Raw genomic sequence first — 7317 nt, 5'->3', positions numbered from 1 at the left:
CTACATCAATGTGTTTGTGAGCGAAGTTTTTTCTGTTAAAGTGTTAGTACAATGTTGAATATAAGTTCCAAATTCCACCGGGAATTCGTGATTTTTGACAAAAAAGCGTTTGGACTATCGTTGCTCATTCATTTAAAAATTTATCATCAGCGGGCACATGATTCTTTAGATTGAAGTCAAAATTTCGACAAGTATTTTTGCGTTTAAATATTCTACCGTATATATGTACATATACATATGTACAAACCTTTTCGCACTTAGCTCCATTATTTTGGAATTATCTCTTATTCTTCTGCTGTCAATTTGCTTGTACCGTTCTTCACTTCCTTGCAAGTTGAACTTAATTCCAACGGTTTCCATTTTTGTAATAACTTTTCTTTTTTAAGGCTGTTAAACAACTCGATACTCGTTCAATAGTACACATTTTTTAGAAAACACGTTGGTATAACCGGCATCCGATTCTACTTTCATACGCAGTAGGATTTTGAAATGGAATCGGAAATAAGTTTCGAATAGAGTCTCTTTGCAATTTATTTTAGTAAAGTTCTAATTTATCGAAGTAAAGTTCTGTATCCAAAAAATATCTATTTTTCATTTTGGAATTATATTTTTATATAGGACTGAGTATACGGGTAATTATGTTAGCAGAATTTACTTCTGTGGGGTTAATTAAGGTAAAACAGAAAATAGCTCCGAATTTATAAAATTTTATTTCGGTACTGAAATCAAGTTAAATATGTGGGGAACATTTTTTCAAATATGATTTTTTAGGGTGAATAGGGGTAATTTTTTTTCTTATTATGAGGAAGATAGGCATTTTCGATTTTTAGGAAAAGCACATACTTAAGGATATCTTATTACCCATGTAATACCATACCATTGGAAAGGGAGAAAGGGTTAAAAAGGAGATATCGGTGCATCGGTATTGAAGTGAAATGATTGAATATTGCAATCAGCAAAGGTAAGTCATTCCACATTCGCGTAGTACGACATAAGAACTAATATTATTGAATGTATACAAATGAAACCAAAGTGTGTCTGGAGGGTAAACGGAATCCTTTCTGGAGATGAGAGTATTACAGTTGGATTGCTAAAGTCAAAAGATAAAACCGAATATCTCACAAAAGCTCTTTTCGGAATATTGTCGAGGGAACTTTAGACTAATCTTCAATTTATTAGTAATATTGGCTCAGGAAACACAAACATTTTACAGCATTCCTGAAAACATCAAGGGTATTACCTCTTCTTTTAAGGTCGTTGGTAATATGCATTTCGAGATTTTTGGTTTCCATGGTGCAAGTTCAACTCGTTGATAGTGGCAAAACTCATTAAAGACAAAAAACAGCATAGCATTTTTGGCTACATGTTTTTGTGTCCTCCATTTGGAATTGCTTTCAAGGTCAGAATTTAATAAGTTCGAATTTAGTTATTTAAAAAAATTAAATTAATAAATATGTAAAAGTAAATAATAGTTGTTTGAAATATAGTTTTCCAACCTAAAATCATTTTTTTAAATTCAGAACCTATTTCTTACTAAAAAATAAAAACATATTTTTGAAATTCATTTCCTGTGATTACCCAATATTGACTTATTCCATTCTGATGATTTAAAATGTGAAGCCTTGCCCCAAGTTATCTTTGCAATTTCTAAGTATTTCACTATTTACACTTATTAATTTAATTAACATACAGGGCTTCTTGATTTTGATTATGTGCCACCCCAGAAGCCGAAGAAATTGTTTTTTTCGTTTTCTTTTCAGAAATGCTACGACAATAATTCAAAATTACATAAACTTGATTTAAAAAATTAGAAACAGTGATTTATTTTAAAACGGTTGCTCTGCAGCGTTTTTGAGATGACTTTTTTTTTTGTTGTCAGGGTCAACGACCGGACTAATTTTTAAATCCTTGTGAGAAAATACTTAAATATTGATGTTTTTTGTCGCTATTTTTTTTCGACAACATTCGTTTGGCAATTTACGCTTGTTTAGTGTTTCCTGTGTCACGATCAAGCATCTTTAGTTAGGGCTATAATTTAACCAAAGCGGACAATGCTTGAAAATTATTGCACTTTATTATCAAAATCCTTGCTCTGCTAAGAAAGTTCATCGCACGCTGCTTCCATTTTATATTCAGTTTGATCAACCTACTGTGTCAGCTTTTCGGTCTTACGGTACCTACTAAATTTTCCAAAAAAAAATATTTTCTTATATTAAACCACCAACACGCTTACGTAAAACACGAACTGATGAAAATATCATAGCTTTATCGGGCAGTGTTAGCGATGATGAAGTATCGATTCCGTATGCTTTACAGAATTTGGATCTCTGATATTTTAATACGTGGGAAATTTAGGTGAAAAGCCTTTCAAAATCCAACTATTGCAATAATTAAAGCTGAACCGTGACACCAAATTTTTTGGTTTTTGGGTTCTTGAAAAGTTGGAGGAAGTTCCACTTTTCTACGGAAAAATTGGCTCATGTCTATCGACAAATTCACTTGGATTGACGTACTGGTAGCCAACATCGAAGTATTTATTCGAAATGTTAAAAAAAGTATGCCAACATTTTTCTAACGGACGAAATTTGTTCGGTAGACTTGTCTGTAATATTTCCACTAAATTATTTTTAAGTATATCGACCGTAGTATTGATTCAAATATTTATGTCTTTGTTTTGATAGATCTTAAGAAATAATCTCTTATATTAAAACTTCTATGTGAATTAAGATTTTTAAGCTATATTAATTTTTGGCAAAAAAGAGTAGTTCTAAAGTAAAATATTTAAAAATTGTCAACAAAGTCGTGAACTCATTGTTAACAACAAAAATACGATTTAAAAATTCTATTCTACTTGGATACTTCCAAAAAGAATGAATTTTTTAAAATATGTTTAAAATTGCTTGTCAATTGGTTGAATGTTTTCAAAACATGAAAAAACACAGTATTTAAATAATCAGGTTAATAGAGGCAATTAAAAATTAAAAAAAAAGTTTTTTGAAAATTCTTGGGTGACTTTAAACTAGGAACTTCTTTTCGATTTTATTTTTAGGAAATATTTATTAAAAATTGCTATTTTTTCTGGTATACTGTTAAAATCACTTACAAGAAAATCTTTCATTATTTTAATCAACCCAAATTTGAACAAAATAAAACAAGGCAAAAAACTTAACATGTCTGCTAAAACTTTTCTCCAAATTTCCTCATAAACTTCCTAAAGCATTTTTATGCTTGCATACAATTTGTCTCTCATTAACACCAAATTCTTTTATATTTGTTTCATTATTTTTGACCGTCACGTGTTTAACATTGAATATGCTAAAACCAAAAATTCAAAACAGCTGCATACACATCTCGAAAATAAAAGTCATCAAGTCTCAAGAACCAACTATAGGCAATATTAATTATTGTTCATAATGTTTCTATAGGCTCGTTATAAGTTTCATCTAAAAAAAACCACTCATCTTTAAGGATATTGTTTTCATATATGTATTTTTCTTTACAGGATTTTCCTTCAGCTGTAATAGAAGGTAAAGTAATGGCAACTCTATTCTATGCTACATGCTTCAGTGTGATGCTGCTTAGAAGAATTGCTATTTCGTTTGCTCTTGCTACCTCAAAAAAAATCCGAACTTTACTGAAAAGTCGAGATGAAACGCGCGGTAGTAGCGGGCGGTGCGGCGGCGGCGGCTTTAGAGATATTGTATAGAACCTTTCGTTGTCAGGCAGTGGCGGCGGCGGCGGTAGCGGCAATGATGACGACGACAACAGCCAACGACGATGGGGGTTGATCAAGAAGTAACTTCGAACAAAAAAAAATCCCCTAGTATAGTTGTAAGTGGATATTTTATGTAGGTATGAATTTATATTTTATAACAATTTTTTATTTTTTCAACTTTTTATTCTATGCCTTAACAGATACTTACCTACAAGTATGCGCTAGTGCCATAGTATTAGTGGAGATGTGAAATCCAAAAAAATACCTACCTACCTTCCTTTACACATCGCGAGGACATAGAGGTCCTTTTTTTGTGTTGTTCTGTTCGCTCTATCCCTATATTGCTTTTGTACCTTTGTTTTTTTTTCTTCTTCTTTTTAATTTTAATTTTTTTTCGCAAAGTTAAAGGGGGGAGGGGTGGTGGATTAGGATGATTTAGGATAGGATCAGAGTAGGTTGAGGTGGGCTAAGGGGGTGGATTGTTGTAAGAGGAAAACATTGTAGGTATATATGTTCCTACCTTCCTACTTATCTACCTACTAGCTATGGGGCTTTTATTTTTCTTGTTTTTGTTGTTGTTAAATATTGATTGCGCTTGTTTTGGGGGTCCTAAATGCCACATATAGCACAGCAACAACGACGAAGACGATGATGGCGGGTTAAAGTGCCCTTTTTTTCTCATTTAGGTACAAACTCATTATGCGAGTGTTCATGACATGTCCTTTGTTGTTAAAATGGAAAAAGAAAAAAAAATATAAAAAGGAAAAAGGATTCATATAGAATACCGCCACCGCCACCGTCGCCGTAGCACTCATGTGTGGGATTGATAAGAAAATGCAGAGGGCAGAGATAGGAAGGAACACAACGGTATACAAGGTAGCTTCATGTAGATACATATGTACTTCATCACAGTCACAGACCATTGACTATCACGCGAGAGCCCATGAGCGACAAATAAATTAACATCCTACCTTCAAACAAAGATACTTTCATACTCGTATATGTATTTATTTTAGTCCTTGATGGCAATATCCTTCGATTGGATGATTTTGTCTATTATTTTCATTAAATTCTAAAGTGTACCTATTTAGGTCTGTTCTGTTCTGCTTCTGAAGGTATTTTGTTTTTTTTTTACAGTCGTTGTCTTCACAGACATCATCGTCGTCGTCGTGGTTCTAGTCGTCCGTCTCAAGGACTTCCACGATTTTGTTATTATGTCGATGTCGGTCGGTTCATTGTTGTTGGTTATGGTCGGCAACGCAATATCCACAAAATTCACTTTCACTCCATGATACAGCATGCAGGACGACCGACTCCGCACTCGACAACCATGAAGACGAATAAAATAAGTAAAATGTACCGACTGACTGAAGGACTGTAGGTAAGGTAGGCCATGTGGTGTGGCATGGTGTGGTTTGGTTGTATAAATGGAAGAAAGTCAGGAAATCAAAACAAAAACCAAAAATCGTCCTCAATGATGATGTTGATGATAATGATGATGATGATGACGATGGAAGAAAAGTAAGGAAAGTCACACTGACTGAGATGCTGTGTGGGGTAAGTAAGTAGGTAAATGCGTATACCAGCGGCGAACGGCGGCGGGCGGCAGTGGCGACGACGACTACAACAAGTCGATCTCCTTGGAAGGAAGGACATTTTCTTGGGAATATAATTTCGTGTTGCTGATGTCGACCTAAGGTATGTATAGTAATACAGAGCTACCTATAGAGTGCACACAAGTTGTGACGTTAGCGTTGAATGAAGAGATGAAAGAAAAGGTAGCTATAGAATGAAAGTACCAACTGGTTGCTTTGAGTTCTTATTTTTTTTTTTGTTAATACTTTGGTGGACCACCACCGCCGCGGCACCGCCTCACCTCCATCAGAAAATGAGAACAAAATTATTTGAAATTAGTTCACTGTGCTATCGATTTAATCTTCTTTCTTTGGTGGGGATTGGTATTTTTTTGAAATTCTTTTTGGGCAAAATTTAAAGTCACCTACTTAGAGGTTATGTAGATTAAAGATTTGTTTGTGTTGAAAGATGGCAAAGAGTTGAGATTTTGTTGAATTAAAATTACATTTGTATGCTACTTCTTATAGTAACTGAGATTATCATAAGTTCAAAAACTGTACTGAAAAAAAGGGTCAACAATCAATAACTTATTTATACATTTTTGGATTAAGGGTTTGATACTTGTTTTAGGTTTTATTTATTGATTTGTTTTGTTTTTATTTTCAATCAATTTCAATTCAATATTTATTTCATTTAATTATGTCCTAGAATATTTGTATTTTGACATACAAAATATATTATAAGACTCCGTGGCGCAACGGTAGCGCGTCTGACTCCAGATCAGAAGGTTGCGTGTTCAAATCACGTCGGGGTCAACAATAATAATATTTTGTGTTTCATTTTATTATTTCTATAAAATAATAAAACTTTTGTATTCTTTCAAAACTATTTTTTTTAAATAAACGAATGTTTGAAATAAACAAATATTTTAAGAAATTCGAACTTACCTATAGGAGTTAACTGTCTTAAGAAGCTTTTTCTAAGGTTTGATTTTTATCTGAAAAAGAAGTAAGACAAAATATGTTATTTAGATAGAAATATATTTAATAGGCTACAATAATAAATAAAATTGAATTGAAGTTAAAATAGATCTTAGGGCCGAAAGGCATTAGTATAGTTAGTGTTATAGTTTAACTTAGAGTGTCCGTATGGGACCATTAAGTTAGTTGTAAGTTATGGATAATTAGGCTAGTTTTATGAATTTTTGTCTAGCTTTAAGATAGGTTAAGAATGAATTAATAAAAATGAATTAAAAACAAAAAAATATTTAATAGGCTTGAGAAATTAGTTGAAGATTCAAGTTCTTCATCAAAAACTGCTCTTTTTGTTTTTTGAATTTTTTTTTCTTATGTTTTAAATTTTAAGATTTTAATGTGAGCGTTAAGAAAATAGGGAAGAATTTAAGAGAAGATACTGATGCATATTTTTTGTTTCAAGCACTGAGTGCAAAAATAATTGGTCAAGTATTCCACATTCTTGAAATGCAGCTGAAAAAAAAAACTGTAGACGTATGAGGTTATTAAAGAGCTCGGACCTAGTAGAAAATTTAAAAAGTTCATCAGTATAGATCTTAGGGCCGAAAGGCATTAGTATTAAGTGTTATTGTTACTTAGAGTGTCCGTATGAGACCAGTAAGTTAGTTTAAGTTACGTTTAATTAGGCAAGTTTTATGCATTTTTGTCTAGCTTTAAGATAGTTTTAAGAATAAATTAATAACAATGAATTTAAAAAAGCCCTACTTCGTCCGTACTGTCAAGTACACAGATTCGTTCTTTAGCCGTACTACACGAATTTGGAATGTCTTAGCAATGTGCACCGACCCCTTCTTTCAACCTCTCTCTCCTCTTTTCTAGTGGTCTCACTGTGTCCTTACATAATAAGGGTAGTCTCCTTGAGTGTGCGGTATTATAAAAAATAAATAAAAAAAGGTGGCCATAGGACGTCAGAGGTGATTTGAATAGGTACTGGTTTATCGGAATGAACCAATGACTTAAAATAACCCAGCAGAATGTAATTGACAGGTGTTA

The 7317-nt window shown here is 32.8% G+C and overlaps 1 non-coding gene across 1 annotated transcript; it reads left to right on the top strand.

The window, feature by feature from the left end:
* The first annotated feature begins 6033 nt into the window (after window positions 1-6033).
* Trnaw-cca (transfer RNA tryptophan (anticodon CCA)) lies at window positions 6034-6105 on the top strand. The gene has a single exon. It is a non-coding gene; the product is annotated as a tRNA-Trp (tRNA).
* The last annotated feature ends 1212 nt before the right edge of the window (window positions 6106-7317 follow it).

The sequence above is a fragment of the Eupeodes corollae genome, chromosome 2 (assembly GCF_945859685.1).
Source record: "Eupeodes corollae chromosome 2, idEupCoro1.1, whole genome shotgun sequence".
Taxonomy (NCBI): Eukaryota; Metazoa; Arthropoda; class Insecta; order Diptera; family Syrphidae; genus Eupeodes; species Eupeodes corollae.
The sequence above is the reverse complement of the archived record's forward strand: the minus strand, read 5'-3'. Positions and strand labels throughout refer to the sequence as shown.